This window comes from Ascaphus truei, chromosome 17, assembly GCF_040206685.1.
Source record: "Ascaphus truei isolate aAscTru1 chromosome 17, aAscTru1.hap1, whole genome shotgun sequence".
Classification (NCBI taxonomy): Eukaryota; Metazoa; Chordata; class Amphibia; order Anura; family Ascaphidae; genus Ascaphus; species Ascaphus truei.
Window position 1 is genome coordinate 13,093,659 of NC_134499.1, and position 18,004 is coordinate 13,111,662.

The following is an 18,004-nucleotide window of genomic DNA, read 5'->3' on the forward strand; positions in this document are numbered from 1 at the left end:
GAGTTCCAGAAGAACTCGTACAGCAGCCACCAGCAACTAACCTTCCACGAGAGGACACCACCACTTCCTGCAATTCACTACTGTACTGGGCTGTAGCGCCACCAGCAACTAACATTCCACGAGAGGACACCACCACTTCCTGCTATTCACTACTGTACTGGGCTGTAGCGCCACCAGCAATTAACATTCCATGAAAGGTCACCACCACATCCTGCTATTCACTATTGGGCACTACTGTACTGGGCAGTAGTGCCACCAGCAATTAACATTCCGTGAGAGGTCACCACCACATCCTGCTATTCACTATTGGGCACTACTGTACTGGGCAGTAGTGCCACCAGCAATTAACATTCCGTGAGAGGTCACCACCATAACTAAAAGTTCACCTTTGAGTATTAGAGCTTCCTCCACCTCCAAGTCATAAAATTCTGTCACCGAGCTGGGCTGAAGCACTTCCTCTCCCACCATGATAGGACACCGCCTCTTCTTTCTATTCACTACTGGGCACTACTGTACTGGAGCACCACCAGCAACTAACAATCCATGAGAAGTCAACACCATGACTTGAAGTTCACCTTTGAATATTAGCGCTGCCTCTACCTCCATGAGAAGACCCCACCACAATCTGTCACTAAGTTGACCTGTAGCCCTATCTCTATGCATGTGAGGACACCACCATGCCCTGTCCCCTAGGAATAGCACCGCCTCCCCCAATTCTTCCTACCACGTTGAACCAATCTTCATTGCATTCCCCTGGCAAGGTCTTTCCACTGTAATGATAAATATTTCATCAACATTGCCAAACACCCAGCATTTTGCTTTTCTTTTATTTATTATTTTGAACATTGAAACATTGTTATTGTAACGCCTGTATGCCCGCAGACCTGGCCAGTCCCTAGTACTGAGGTGGGCAAGGGTATAACACGCACCCACAGCAGTGAGGGCGTACCCGGAGTGTGGTAAGATGCGTTGCCGGGCCTGGTGAGAAAAGGGTTAACGATATACTTGCTGAGTCCGGGGTGCCAGAAGTCGGAGGGTAATGTCCAAGAGCCTACGGTCAGGAGCAGGAGAAAGCAGCGTAATGAGGGGTGGAGCGGAGGTCTGTGTGATCGCAGGGATAGGTCCAGGTGAGCAGGGAGGGAGACAGGGGTGTGATACCTGGTAATGGCCTGCAGCCGATGGGGGGCGGCGCCAGCGGCGCGGGAGGGCTGGTAAGAGGATCGGGTGCGCGCGCCCTCTGTAAGGATGCCGTGCGCGCGCCCCGGTCGCGTGCGTGTAGATGCAGCGTGCGCCGCGGAGGACCGGCTCGGTGTGGGACAGGTAAGAGGCTGAGGGAGCGGGGGACCGTGGCAGGGAGCCGCTGTGGGGCCAGAGGTGACAGGGACCCGCTGAGAGGCGTGTGTCCCCTGATCCATTACAGTTATGAATCCAGGATTACATTACATATAAAGGAAATAACTTTGCTGGCAATAGATTCCCCGTTCCATAAAAAAGAAACCACTTCCTACCATACTGTTTATCCATTATTCTAATGGTGGGCGCTTTTTTTTAACTGCCTACTCAGGTTTAGGGAACACCATATTTTACTTCCTCACATCTCATTTCTCCTTTCTGCTCCACCCCTCTCCCTTCATCCTTCTCCTAGAAATGCACGTCACGGAATATCAAACGATTACTCCGGGATAGCATGTACCAGACAGAACGGAGACAGAACCAGGAATAATCTCTGATCGGCATCGGTTTACATACTTTCCCAGCCTCCATCTGAAGCCACGGAAGAGAGGTGCCGACCAATCAGCAAAGAGAGTCCCTCTGCCCAATCAGAAAGCGAGGGCTCGTCTGAGATGGACCAATCAGGGCTTAATGTGCTTAAGGAGAGTGGGAAATTCAAACTGACCAATGGGAATGAAGCCGGAGGGGCTAGGACCCAGGTCTCAGTTGCCAGTTTCAGCTTGAGATCTCCAGCAGAGATAGACGCCAGTGTCGGGGATGAACAATGGCTCTGCTTTTGCAGCACATGGTCCCCTGACCTGAGGACACACCCTTCCTCATTTCCCCAGTGTTCCCAAGCACTTCACCCAACCCAAATGAGATTATGGCCGAAGCCTCCATTGTGTGCTGGCCGGGCTGAGTGGATTACCAGCCCACCCACAATGGAGCCTTACAAATCACAGCAGTAAAATGCATTTGGGGAATAAACAGTTTTACAAGGGGCTTCACAGAAACACCATTCTGGCTACAATAAGATGGCCATATGAGCCTACAACATAGGCAGCCATCTTCATGGGTAGGGGCAACCAGCAGGCTTAACCTTTAATATGCTTGCCAGGCCACCCCCACCATCAAAGCCAGACCACCCCAACCGTCACAGCCAGGCCACCCCAACCGTCACAGCCGGGCATTTTTTGGGGAGGAGGGCAATGGTTACAAAAACATCAATAAATGTCCCTGATTTTTTTTAAATTTGGCAGTAATGGCGACAACAAAAAATGAAGTCACAAGACCAATACGACCTGCAAAAAAACCCAACGCATTTTGCCACTTCTCTTGACACAATCCCACACACACACTTGTACAGACACTTCTGATCCGATTTCATTCCCCTTAAACATGCTCCTCTTTGGTCTGGCTACAGGTAATTTGGACAGACTGTCACCGGGCTGCACTTGTGGTAATGACGAGCCTATGGGGCTGCTTCTAACCGCATCTATTAATCTTTTTCTCCTGCGACCCCCTGCCGGCTCTCCCCTCCCCCTCCTCCTCGCACTCCCCCCCCCTCCTTACCAAGGCTCCGGCGTCATTTGCCGACGCGTCGCCAGAAGCCGTCTAACCCATGGTAAGTGAAGTTACAGAGGCCTTCAGGAAGCGCCCGGGGCTTCCGTAACCGCCCGAGGCCTCCGTAACCGCCGCGCCCCCCGCAGAGAATCTCACGACGCCCAGTTTGCGCACACCTGATGTAAACCCCAATAGAGATTAACATCCTATGTAAAAGGCACAAAGAGGAAATTGCAGCATCTTCACACGTACGCCCCCCCTTAATGTAAATAAAACTGACTTTACTGTGTTGTTCAGCTGGTGCAATGTGCAGGATAAGCCTGTCCTTCATCGTAAAGTCCCTTTAAGGTCAGTTAACATGTTCTTTGGTTTTTGAACAGTTTTTGAGCTCAAACGCACTCTCCTTGGGGCACTGAAGGTTTGTGATGCAATCCTAGATATTAAAAGAACAAAGTTGTAAAAGGACATAGAATGATTTGATGTCTTTAAACACTCTGCAGCTTTTAAACAGGAAATAGTTCCTAGGAGCAACGTGAACTAATGGCAGTGACATGGTTAAGGGTTCAATCCCTCCTAGGGGCAAAGTGTACTAATGGCAGTGACATGGTTAAGGGGTCAGTCCCTCCTAGGGGCAAAGTGTACTAATGGCAGTGACATGGTTAAGGGGTCAGTCCTTTCTAGGGGCAAAGTGTACTAATGGCAGTGACATGGTTAAGGGGTTGCATCTGGGTGATTTACTTCTTTTTTAACATATGACACAAGTAAATCCTTTATTAAAGTTATTTTGTAAACATGGTGAGCTGCAATGTTGGTGGGGGGGGGCAGTGTGTTCATGGGAGAGAGACACATTGAGTGCAGGAGGGAGGGGAGAGACAGTGGATGCAGGAGGGAGGGAAATGGGAGTGAGACACAGTGAGTGCAGGAGGGAAGGGGAGACACAGTGGATGCAGGAGGGAGGGTGGGGGAGAGACAGTGGATGCAGGAGAGAGACACAGTGGACACAGAAGGGAGGGAGATGGGAGTGAGACGGGGAGACACAGTGAGTCCAGGAGGGAGGGGGAGAGACACAGTGAGTCCAGGAGGGAGGGGGAGAGACACAGTGAATGCAGGAGGGAGGGAGAGGGGAGTGAGACGGAGAGACACAGTGAGTCCAGGAGGGAGGGGGAGAGACACAGTGAGTCCAGGAGGGAGGGGGAGAGACACAGTGAATGCAGGAGGGAGGGAGAGGGGAGTGAGACGGAGAGACACAGTGAGTCCAGGAGGGAGGGGGAGAGACACAGTGAATGCAGGAGGGAGGGAGAGGGGAGTGAGACGGAGAGACACAGTGAGTCCAAGAGGGAGGGGAGAGAGACAGTGGATGCAGGAGGTAGGGAGATGGGAGAGACACAGTGAGTGCAGGAGGGAGGGGGAGAGACACAGTGAGTGCAGGAGGGAGGGGGGGAGACACAGTGAGTGCAGGAGGGAGGGGGGGGAGACAGTGAGTGCAGGAGGGAGGGGGGGGGGAGACAGTGAGTGCAGGAGGGGGGGAGACACAGTGAGTGCAGGAGGGAGACACAGTGAGTGGCAGGAGGGAGGGAGGGTCACAGTGAGTGCAGGAGGGACAGAGATGGGAGGGAAAGAGACAATGAGTGCGGGAGTGAGTGCAGGTCCTTTCTCCAAGTGAACGATTACAGCCCTGGGAGCTGCTGCACTGATTGGATGTCAGTTGTCATGTGACCTCCTACTTCTGGTGGGGGGTGAGGGAGGGTTCACTCAAAGGATTCTGGGACTTGTGGTCCCAGGCCTTCATCTAGCATTGCCCCAGGAGCTGGACTACAACCCCTCCCCCCTTTCCTCCCCCCAATTTCCTCTCCAGGGGGCCAAGTGCAGACCCCAATCCTGGGCCCCAGGAAAGGCCCTGCCCCTGTACTCACTGCTTTCCCTGCCTCTCCCACCCCACCCTGTTCTATTTGTGGCCACTCAATGCAGGGGCCATCCTCCCAGCACCTGCTCCCTGCTGAGTCATGGGCCAGATACCAGAGCCTCTCACACACACCTCCTCCTATTGTGCTTTTCCTGCGTTAGAGGAATCCCTGTTGTCACAGCAGTGAACGTGGCTTTGCCTCGCATAGCAACAGTGTGTGCAAGGGGGAATCCTGCGTAGTGACTCACGCCGAAAACACTCCGCGCGACCCCGGCCATTCCGCCCCTCGCCGAGTCGCCACCGCTTTGCTTAGCCAGGCACGAAGGGTTAAAGTGAAAATAATAATTAAATGCGGCATCTGAGAATCTGTTCTTATATAAGCCACAAAACGGAGCAGCGCATACACACACACACACACACACACACACACACACACACACACGTTTCCACAAAGAGGGCTATTTACTCAAGTCCCTGCCTGCAAAACGGGGACAAAAACCTGCAACAGATTTACCGAAGAAAAACTCCATATGGTTCCAATAAGATTCTTTTTCTTTGCCAGTTATGAAAACAAGCGTTTCCGTGATACAGAGCAACTGACGCCCTTTTCATTCTGTGCTAACGGTATAAACACACTTTGCAGGATTTACACCAGGTTAGGTTCAGCACACCATGTTGACGCAGGTTCAACGCACATTGTGACGCTCAAATACAAATAATTTCGTTGTTAACATTGACATCTGTGAGTCACTGGCAAAATGGGCCTGGAATAGGAGCGGGTCCTTCTAGTCTCAATATTATCAGTTGTGTGTACAGGGCCACGGACGGGGGGGGGGAGAGCCGTGTGTACAGGGCCACGGACAGGGGGGAGGGCCGTGTGTACAGGGCCACGGACGGGGGGGAGAGCCGTGTGTACAGGGCCACGGACAGGGGGGAGAGCCGTGTGTACAGGGCCACGGATGGGGGGGAGAGCCGTGTGTACAGGGCCACGGACAGGGGGGAGAGCCGTGTGTACAGGGCCACGGATGGGGGGAGAGCCGTGTGTACAGGGCCACGGACAGGGGGGAGAGCCGTGTGTACAGGGCCACGGACAGGGGGGGGAGAACCGGGACAACACTACCGGGCTTGGCGGCACAGAGGGCCCAACTTCTGTGATTGGCTCGCTGGGCCACTTCCTCTCTCTGGCCCACGCTGAACAAACCGATCAACCCCTACTCGCTCAACAGGTATACCCCCCTTCTCTTGCTTAACAGGTGCCCTATACCACCCCCCCTTTTGCTCAACAGGTGCCCTATACTGCCCCCCCTCTTGCTCAACAGGTGCCCTATACCTCCCCCCTCTTGCTCAACAGGTGTCCTATACCTTCCCCCCCCCCTCTTGCTCAACAGGTGCCCTATACCCCCCTCCCCTCTTGCTCAACAGGTGCCCTATACCCCCCTCCCCTCTTGCTCAACAGGTGCCCTATACCTCACCCTCCTCTTGCTCAACAGGTGCCCTATATCCCCCCTCTCCCCTCTTGCTCAACAGGTGCCCTATACCCCCCCTCTCCCCTCTTGCTCAACAGGTGCCCTATACCCCCCCCCCCCCTCACCTCTTGCTCAACAGGCTTCCCAGACTTTTTCCTTAGATGAATCTGGTGCTGTTTTCTTTACACTGATTTTGCTAAAGTTTTGTGGCCGGAACATTTTGATGTGCAGAATTTGTAGTTTACACTGCGTTGAACTACAGCCTTCTGGACATCACATGGTGGAAAGTCGTGTCCAGCCCACAGCCGGCTCGAGGACGCTCCTGGAATAAGCGGGAGCTGAATTGGGATTCGGCCATCGCTGCACTGTCCCAAGTACAATATTGGGAGAGATACATATACTGCAGAGATACATATGCAGGGCAGCTAGCAAGTGAGCTCAAAACACAGCAAGACGTGTGTGGCGGGGAGGCGGGTGGGGGTGGGGGGGACCCAACCCCCCCAACCCATGGGGGTGGCCAGGGGGTTGGGGGGGTGCCCACTGTGTTTGATGGGGCACAGAAATGAGGAAGTAATAAAGACTGCACAGGATGGGCGGTTAGGTATAAAGAGAGTGAAGGGAGAGGAGAGAGAAAGAATGAAAGAGACGAAAATGGGAGAAAGAAAGAAAGAGGGGGGAGGGAGAGAGACAAGGGAGAGGAGAGAGAATGAAAAAGGGGAAAGACAGAGAAAGAAAAAGGGGAGAAGGGGGAAGAGGAGAGAAAGAATGAAAGAGAAAAAAAAGTTGGGAGTATAGAGAAAGAAAGAGTGTGTGACTGAGACAGAGAGAGAGACGTGTGAGGAGAGAGAGAGGTGTGTGAGGAGAGAGAGAAGAGAGAGAGAGAGACATGTGAGGAGAGAGAGGCGTGTGAGAGGAGACAGAAAGAGGGGAGTGTGAGAGGAGGAGCGTGTGAGAGAAAGAGAGCAGAGAGCGAGATTACAACATGTTTCAGCCTCTAGATTTTTTTTCAAATCCCAGCTGCAAAATTGGAGCAAAATATCATCTATTAATCAAAGATACAGAATCCCTTTGTCCTTATTTCAAATATAAAACACTAGTCCCTTTTTTCCATTTTGCTCTTCTAAACAATATGAATACTTTGAATGATATTATTGAGAATAGAAGGACCCGCTCCTATTCCAGGCCCATTTTGCCAGTGACTCACAGATGTCAATGGTATCAACGAAATTATTTGTATTTGAGCGTCACAATGTGCGTTGAACCTGCGTCAACATGGTGTGCCGAATGTAACCTGGTGTAAATCCTGCAAAGTGTGTTTATACCGTTAGCACAGAATGAAAAGGGCGTCAGTTGCTCTGTATCACGGAAACGCTTGTTTTCATAACTGGCAAAGAAAAAGAATCTTATTGGAACCATATGGAGTTTTTCTTTGGTAAATCTGTTGCAGGTTTTTGTCCCCGTTTTGCAGGCAGGGACTTGAGTAAATAATCCTCTTTGTGGAAACGTATGTATCAACATAGGGAAACGTGTGTGTGTGTTTTGTGGCATATATAAAAACAGATTCTTACATCGGATGCAGAATTTTAGACTTATGAGTGCCCATGTTTTGGGAGGTTTCTGGACCCCAGTTCTCTATATCTGTCCGTTTGTGTTTGTTTTCACGCGCTTTCACGCGTTTTCGCCTCCCGAGGTGCACCGTCATGGTTATTGGATATAGTGACCTGTGATTTATTTCTTATTTGGTATTTCTGGTTGTAGTGCAGACTCAGTTCTTTTGATGAACCCTAAAAAAAATGTCAGGTCCTAATGACGTTGCGCCCCGGGAGGTGAAAACGCGGGGGAAAAAACACGTGAAAAGAAACACAAATGGACGGCCGTAGAGAAATGGGTTCAGAAACCTCCCAAAACACGGGCGCTCAAAATATATGTGCAAAAATGTCACAAATATGTATTCAGCAATACAGCGATACACCACACAAATCAATAAAAGATCTATGCAAATGTAACAGTGTTTCCCCCACCCGGTGAGAGATTTGGCCATTACTACGGTGTGTGGTGCATATACCTGCTGGTAACAGGAGGGCTGAGTCTCCGCCGATGGTAGTGGGGACACAGGACCAGGCTTCTCGGGTTCATATCCCACATATCTACTTAGCAGTGCAGCGCCTCCATCTGCCGTAGGCTCCAGGAACTGAAGGTGATCTCCCACTATTACCTCTTCCCCCAGTAAGGTCACCCACCAGGCAGGAGGTACTGTATATAACAACAGGAACGATTTATTGTCTTCTGTACAGCATAGTTACACGGCAGGCTTCTGCCCGATGCAGTACTCTCAGCTCTCACTGAAGGGTGGCCCTGGACCGTCACTACAGGCCAAGGGCAACCACAGACGTCCCAGCTCTTCCCCACCTCCCTAGTAGAGGCAGGGGTATGGTCCACACTCACTCTCCCCCGGAGGGAAGAGCACATGGGAAGGCCCCAATCTCAGGCTCCCAGTTGTGCGACCTGCCTTCCTCAGTGGGGGAAGGACACTACTAAATTTAGGGCGGAACTGCCCTTAAGTACTGCCAGGAAGAGGGCACCAGGTCTGGCTCATGATTGGTCATGGCCAGGCCTGATGTCACCGCCATCCGCTGTCACTCAAGTACAGCTCCTCGGAGCGGGAAAACCCCATATCAACTACTGGCAACCTGATTGTAGCAGGGCTTACTGCCAGCCCAGGGGCAGAATAGTAGCCATCAGTTGACCTGGCTACACAAATAACACACAAAACATACGCACAGCCAATAGCCCCCAAAATAACCATTACCCAAGAGCCATAACTCCTGAGGGGGCGTCACATGTACTCCATTAAGAGATATGTACGTATATATGTCTATCTTTATATAGTGTCGTCTATGTACATAGTGCGTCACAGCAGTAACAGACGTGATTTTTATTAACCCCTTAGAACAAAAACCGCAGAACATCGGCAATCCACTGGACTAGTACCAATAGTTAATATTTAATTACACATAACTTAAACAGCGTATCTACGTCTCTGTCCCTACATGGACCTTTTTTTCAAGACCCCTTTGAAGCCACAGCGGCCATGAAGGCTCCGTGGTCACTAGGGTAGCCAGTTAATGCATCGTTAAGGAAATAATGGGGTTCTGTGGACCTGGGCCATAGACATCAATAGGGTCCTATTCCTAAACGTCAGCAGTACGGGATTCTGCGCTCTGTTTCAAGTGTAACGTTAATAATTCAAATATTCATGAAATATAAATTAAAAAGATATCCTAAATGTCTTACATTTGGAGACAAAGCTCTGTATTTTAGAAAATGTATAGAGAGCAGTAACGGGTGGGAAGAGCAGTATTTATTTATTTTATAAAAATGTTTTACCAGGAAGTAGTAATACATTGAGAGTTACCTCTCGATTTCAAGTATGTCCTGGGCACAGAGTAATGATGACAAATAATACATATTTACAGTACATAGGTAGTTACATAAGTGAACAGGGTTATACATGATATATTTAGCACCTTTTCCCCCACCCTAAGTGAGATCATGTCGTTACTGTGTATTCTGGTGGTGGTGCATACCTGTGAGGTGGAACAGAAGGCCTGACATCTCCGTGATGTTGTAGGGTGACATCAGGACAGACTATCATGGATGGTTCGTCAGTGCTCTCTTAGCAAGCATCACACCGGAGATGCTATAACTGGGCTTTATTGAACACAGCATGGCAGTACAGGTTACAGTCCCTGAAAGCAGTGCCCAGGCCTTGAATACCTCTCCTCATCAAACCTTACCCCCTAACAGGGCAAGGCCTCAGCCTACTCCTTCCCAGGAGAGGCTCACGACTGCGTCCGCATGGCATGGAGTGCGGCCCAGAACTAACTCCCAGAAACACTCTCTCTAACTGTAGAGGGGAAAAAACCCTCCTTCCCAGGGGAGGGGCTTGTAAGCCGGCCTCCTATTAGTCGTAGGCCCCCCTTATAATACCAGGCGACTCCTGAACTTTATTAGGTAACACACATATAACAATACCACTAGGCCCTGCAGGATTTGCTCCCAACACTGCCCACTCGTTACTGGGACTTACAGTGATAGAGGGGCCAGGGAACTAGTAGCCTAAGGGAGCTTGGCTACATATACAAGACATTGCATGCACAGTTAAAGATAATATATTATAGGCGTATGTAACAGGTACAGACCAGATTAAAATGTGAGATAGCATTAGTTTTGAAAGAATTTAGACTGGTGACGGCTGTGAGAGTCTCCGGTAGAATGTTCCAGTTTTGGGGTGCGTGGTAAGAGGAGGAGGAACGGCCGGATACTTTGCTGAACTTTGGGGCCATGAACAGTCTTTTGGAGTCAGATTTCAGATGATAAGTGCTGCGTGTAGTAGGGGTGAGGAGCTTGTTTAGATAGGCGGGTAGGTAGGGGATACCTTTTATTGGACAGTGGAGATAAGTTACAAGCTTCCGAACCTCACAGGCCCTATCATTAGGTACGGCAGGAGATCAGAAACAGAAGGTATTAAATACATACATGGTACAGTATGAGAGTATGGTACAGTATGAGAGTATGGTACAGTATGAGAGTATGGTACAGTATGAGAGTATGGTACAGTATGAGAGTATGGTACAGTATGAGAGTATGGTACAGTATGAGAAATGGTATCTAGTTATATTAAATATAGAGAGGACGGGAGATATTATTACAGGGTGGATGCTGGTAGGCTTGTATGAAAATGGACAGAGGAGGGTTCGTGGCTGCTATTTATAGTTAGGTAATAATGACCTAGATCAATAGGAGACACAGGAGTAAGATGTTGAATGAAACAGGCCACACACCCACACACATATTTTATCCTCCAATGTACCTTTTTAGCAGGTACACTACACATTTTTGACTCCTGTAACACCAGCTGTACCCACAGTATTACACAGAAAGTGTTTTGTGTGCGGAAAGCTGCACAGGTTATGGGATTTCCATAGGGATTGCTTGTTAGTAGAGGAACAACAGTGGGACCTATCCAATACCCACAAAATGTTGGCGGGTCTGTCATCTTCAGCTCTAGTCAATGCACTGTTGGATGAAGCCTCACCAATGATCTCCCAGGTACTGCGGTTACAGCCTCTCTTCTCCAACAATTCTTTTTATGTCATCCTCCCATTTTGCTTTTGGTCGTCGTCTTGGTCTTTTTGTACCTTTTGGAATACAGTTGCGAGCCATCGTTGTCCAACAAAGATCATTTCTTCTTGCGATATGTCTGGCACACCGCCATTTTCATTTCTTCACCGTTGTGATGATGTCACAGACTTGTTTGGTTTCTAACCCCTTTATGTAAACAGGCATACCCCGCATTAACGTACGCAACGGGCCCAGAGCATGTATGTAAAGCGATACTGTACTTAAAGTGAAGCACTGCCTTTCTCCCACTTATCAGTGCTTCGGTACAGATAGGGAGCCGGTATTGCTGATCAGGACGTGCTGACAGGCGCATGCGCGAAATGCCGTTTGCCTATTGGGCGAGGGGAATCAGCACGTCACTACTACAGCAGTCTGTAGGGCAGAATAAGTGTCCGTACTCACGAAGCAAGCGTATGGACAGAGGTATGGTGCTAATGAAAATGTCCTTACCCGCGAGTGTACTTAAAGGGAGTGTCCTTAAACCGGGGTATGCCTGTACATATATACACACGTGTATAGGTTTTTAAGTAAAAACCTCTCTTGCTTTATCCATTGTAACACCGACGGAAGAAGAGATCAGTGTCTCTCGAAAGCTCGTACAAATAAAAGCGTTTCGTTAGCCACAGAACGGTATCATCGATTCGTTTTTCATTATTTACACACATGTACATGTCAATTGACCTGGAACAGGATTGTATATTTTCTGTGTATTTTCTCTGCTCTCAGGCTGCCAGCTCTCCCCAGTGAAAGTTGCCTGTTTCCCTGTTCTGAAGCAGCCAGTGCTGCTGTGTAGTTGCAACATTGTTGCTACAATGTAGCCTTTCCACAACCCAGCCAGTTGCCTTGGCAAATTCTCACTGCTCCAAGCTCGAGTTCGTTTAGCCCTCTCCCCCTGCCCTATTAGTATGCCTCTTTGGCTTGTTCCTGTCTGGAAAGAAAAGTGTGCTTTCTCTTATCATCAGCAGACACAGTGAGTAGATGCATCTTCCACTGCTCCCTTAGAAAGGGATTCCTTTTTACCTTCCCCTCACAAGAGCCACTTCCTACCACAAAATTACATGCAAGTGCTTTTATATTTCTGTTAACCCCACCCAATAAAGTTGAAAAAAATAGAAGGACTTTCTATGCTTTTAAAGGGGACGAGTTTATGCTACATGAACCTATCAATATATCAATATACATAGCAAGGGAGGGAGGTGGCATTCCTAAGGTATCAAAAATCATACTCAGGTGGGGGAGGGGTGGGTATTAGCGAAAGCAATAATTGGTTGCTAGATACATATGATCTACATGCCCCGCTTTCTCTCTGCCGTTCTCGCCCTTCTAATCCCAGACCCTGGCTAAATTCCAACACGCGCATGCTGCGTTCCTGCGCTCGTTCATCTGAACGCCTCTGGAGGAAATCTCACACTCTCGCAGACTTCCTTCACTACAAATTTATGTTATCCTGTTTCAACTCTGTCCTCTCTCAAGCTAAACAAACCTACTTTTCCTCACTAAGCAACACACACAAGTCTAATCCACGCCGACTCTCCTCTGTCTTTGACTCCCTACTCAGACCACCCTCTGCTACCTGTTCTTCCTCTATCTCACCTCAGGACTTTGCCGACTATTTCAAGGAAATGGTGGAATCCATACATCAGGCCACCCCCTCTGTATCCTCCTCCCATCCTACACCTCTTCCTAACTCTCCTCCTGCCTTCCTTGACTCTTTTTCCACTGTCTCAGAGGAGGATTTGTCGTTGCTGATCTCCTCTTCTCCCTCTACCACATGCCCTCTTGACCCCATTCCCCCCCATCTCCTAAAATCTCTTGCTCCTACTATAATCCATACACTCACACAGATTTTTAACTCCTCCCTCTGCTCTGGTACCTTTCCATCCCCCTTCAAGCATGCAACAGTTATACCATTACTCAAAAACAGCAAGCTTGACCCTACCTGTCTTTCTAACTATCGACCTGTCTCCCTCCTGCCTTTTGCCTCTAAACTCCTTGAACATCTTGTATTCTCTTGCTTGCTCCATTTTCTCAACACCTATTCTCTCCTGGATCCTCTACAATCTGGCTTCCGCACTGCTCACTCTACTGAGACAGCCCTCAGTAAAATAACTAATGACCTCCATGCTGCCAAAGACAGAGGTCATTACACTCTTCTCATATTGCTCGAACTCTCTGCAGCATTTGATACTGTGGACCAACCTCTTCTCCTTCACATTCTCCATACTCTTGGCATTCAAACAAAGCTCTTTCCTTGATCTCCTATTACCTCTCCCAGCGTACTTTTAGTGTCTCTTTTGCAAACACCTCTTCCTCCTCTATCATTCTCTCTGTGGGGTTACCCCAGGGCTCTGTCCTGGGACCTCTTCTCTTTTCTCTTTACACACTCTCTCTAGGTGACCTAATCACTTCTCTTGGGTTCAAATATCACCTCTATGCTGACGACACACAAATGTACTTTTCTACCCCTGACCTTACACCTGCTGTACAGACTAAAGTTTCTGAATGTCTGTCGGCTATATCATCCTGAATGGCCCTCCGCTGACTTAAACTAAACATGGCAAAAACAGAGCTCCTCATACTTCCTCCCAAACCTGGCCCTTTTCCCTCCTTCCACATTACTGTTGGAAGTACCATCATTCACCCAGTAGCACAAGCACGCTGCCTAGGGGTCACACTCGACGACTCTCACATTCTCCTCTCACATTCAAAACGTTTCTAAAACCTGTCGCTTTTTCCTCCGCAATATTACAAAGATACGCCCTTTCCTCTGCTGCTCGACTGCTAAAACTCTGACTCAGACCCTCATACTCTCCCATCTTGATTACTGTAACCTCCTGCTGTCCAGCCTTCCTGCCCACCACCTGTCTCCCCTACAATCTATCCTTAACGCTGCTGCCAGAATCACTCCACTCTTTCCTAAATCTGTCTCAGTGTCTCCCCTGCTGAAATCCCTCTCCTGGCTTCCTATCAAAACCTGTATCACACACTCAATTCTCCTCCTCACTTTTAAAGCGTTACACTCTCCTGCTCCTCCTTACTTCTCAGCCTTAATTTCTCGCTATGCACCATCCCGGCTCTTGCGTTCTGCTCAAGGATGCATTCTCTCAACCCCTTTTGTATCCAAAGCCCTCTCCCGCCTTAAACCCTTTTCACTGACTGCCCCACACCTCTGGAATGTCCTTCCCCTCAATATCAGACTAGCACCCTCTCTATCCACCTTTAAAACCCACCTTAAAACATACCTGCTTAAGGAAGCATATAATTCGCTCGATGGCTGATAATTAACACCTCATACACTAACCTTGGCCCCTTGCAGATGCACTTACCAGAAAGCCCTCCTACTGTCTGTACGTTCTTCCTACCAACCAAATAGATTGTAAGCTCTTGGGAACAGGGACTCCTTTTCCTAAATGTTACTTTTAAGTCTGAAGTACGTCTTCCCTTTGTGTTATTTATATCTTATTATTTATATGATTTTAACTATTACTGCTGTGAAGCGCTATGTACATTAATGGCGCTATACAAATAAAGACATACATACATACATAAAAGCAGAAGGAAGCCCACCCAAGATATGGTGCTCACAGAAACATGTATTGTCACCGTCTCGGTTCCCAATGGGACATTTGCTCAGAACCAAAACATCGTCGATGCATCTTTCTGTTTGAGCAGCATACCTTGGGAGTGCCTTAATTCTGTGTTAGGTACATGTATATAATATAATAATTACACAGTCGTCAGCAGTAAGGGGGGAGTGCCAGGCGAACTGTCCAGGGTACGCCAAGTGCAACAGGTGAGCCCACCCGAGGGTCTCGAGAACCCCCCCACACCACCACCACTGCCCCCCCTCCCCCCCACCTTAACAGGTGTAGACTTCTGCCCTGGGCCCGGGAATTGCTGGTGGCCGGCCTGTACATATATATCATGTGTGTAAATATTTACACAATATGTGTGCCATAAAAGGGGAGAACCTTTGTTGGAACAAATCCCTGCTGAGCTGTGAGCGTGTAAAACATAGTGGGATGGTGGGTTTGTAAATAAAGCAAAGCCGTAGTGTCCTCTGCCCCCTGACTTAGTAATATCTGTCACTCTTTGACTTCTGGTAATCTCCTGCAGGGGTGTAGCACCTATCGAAGCCAAATCGCTCAGTCACATAAACATGTGTGGAAGTGTGTGTATTTGTGTACGTGTGAATGTGCATGTGCAGAACTATGTATACCAATATATATAGGTGAGTGTATAGTGACTTTGTGTATGTACTGTATTGGATTGTTACTTTGTGTGTACTGTGTGTGCATTAGTGTGGCTGTATTTGTATCAGTTTGTTATTGTACAGTATGTGTACTTTGTGTATATCAGTGTGTCTTTCTGTGTATCATTGTTAGTGTGTGTGTACATCAATGTGTTAATATGTGTGTACTCTGTGTATCAGTGTGTGTATGTGTGTCTGTACAGTATGTACTCTACATCAGTTTGTTAATGTCTGTTTACTCTGTGTGTATCAATGTGGTAATGTGTGTGTACTGTGTATCAGTGTGTTAATGTATGTGTTCTGTGTGTGTATCAATGTGTTAATGTGTGTACTGTGTATCAGTGTGTTAATGTGTTTGTATCAGTATGTTAATGTGTGTGTAATTTGTGTATCTGTGGGTGTATCAGTGTGTTGATGTTTGTGTACCGTATTAGTGTGTCTGTTGGTGTATTAATGTGTGTGTACTATACTGTGTGTATCAGTGTGTCTGTATGTGTATCAGTGTATTAATGTGTGTCTATTTCTGTGTGTGTACTATGTTCTATATTTAGTGTGTATCAGTGTGTTAGTGAATTTGTGTAGTGTAGTTAAGAAGGGGTCAGGACATTGGTTTTTATAAGCCATTGGTTGAAGGATAGGCGACAGAGTTGTGGTAAAGAGAGAACACTCAGGGAATAGGAAGGGAAGGGAAGGGGAGGGGAATGTAACCAGTGGAGTGCCTCAGGGATCTGTGCTCTGTAATATCTTTACTAGTGACATTACAAATGGTGGAGTGGAATTCATGCCTTTTTGCAAGTGCCACAAAGATCTGCCTCAGGGCTGACTCTCCAGAGGGTTAATCAAGATGACTAATGATTTAGTTAGATTGGAGGAATGGGTACGAGTGCGGCAGCTGCAATTTTATGCCACAAAAGTGCAAAATAATGCACTTGGGTCACAAAAATCCGAAAACAGAATACGGGATTAATGGCACTATAATGTCATCTAATATAGAGGCAAGAGGGACCTGAGTCATTATTTCATCTGACTTAAAAGTAGGTGAGCCATGTAACAAAGCTATGTGGGAAGCCAGCAGGATGTTAGGGTGTATAAGGGAGAGGTATTAGCAGCAGAATGAGAGGGTGGGAGGGGGAGAGGCCGAGAGGGTCGGAGAGGGGAAAAAGGGGGGGTGGAAGAGGGGGAAAGGGGGGGGGGGTGGGAGGGGAGGTGAGGCTGAGAGGGGAGGGTGGGAGAGGGTCGGAGAGGGGGGAGAGGATGGGAGGGGAGAGGGAGGAGGGGAGAGGGAGGAGGGGAGGAGAGAGGATGGGAGGGGGGAGAAAGAGAGAGGATGGGAGGGGGAGAGGGAGAGAGGATGGGAGAGGTGGGAGGTGAGGATGGGAGAGGGGGGAGGGGTGGGAGAAGGGGGAGGGGTGGGAGAAGGGGGAGGGGTGGGAGAAGGGGGAGGTGTGGGAAAAGGGGGAGGGGTGGGAGAATGGGGGAGGGGGAGAGGGGATGGTGTGAGAGGGGAGGGGGAGAAGAGGGGAGACGAGGTGTTGCCACTTTGTAGATCATTGGTGAGATCCCATCTAGAGTTCTGTGTTCAGTTCTGGAGACCGTAATGTATCTCCGGAAGGACGTAAATAAATTGTAGATTGTACAAAGAAGGGTTCCTACAATGGTGCATGGTCTACAGCAAGGGGAGGCCAACTCCAGTCCTCAAGGGCCACCAACAAATCAGGTTTTAAGGATGTCCCTGCTTCAGCACAGGTGGCTCAATCAGTGACTCAGTTGTTGACTGAGCAACCTGTGCTGAAGCAGGGATATCCTTAAAACCTGACCTGTTGGTGGCCCTCGAGAACCACTCCTGGTCTACAGCATAAGACTTATCAGGAAAGACTACAGCACCTTCATATGTGCAGCTCAGAAGGGAGAAGGGAGAGGGCGGATATGATAGAAACGATCAAATATATAAAGGGTTTAAACAAAGTACAGGAGGGAGATTTCAGGGAGAGAGACGAGCTAGAACACGAGGTTATTCTCTGACGCCGGAGGCTGGCAGCTCAGGGGAAATGTGAGGAAGTACTTCTTCACCGAAAGGGTGGTGGATGCATGGAATAGCCGCCCAGCAGAGGTGGTAGGGGTTAATACCATACGAATGTTTGGGCTAGACATAAGAAAATCTTAAATATGAAAGAAAAGCCGAGGATCCAATAGGGTCTGAGTGAGGCTGCGTCCTTGCTGCCCACGCTCAACACTCACCTGTTGGATTGCGCGACGGGTGGGGCATGCCGAGGGCGTGTCAGGAGGCTGAACCTGGCACGTGACCCGGCCAAATCCCATTTATTTGATACTCCGTGTTCCGCGGGCCCCATCGCGCTCGCGCACGCACGGTCTATGGCCGCGATCATTGCCTTAGGGCATGCTGACCGCGCTCGAATGGTCGCG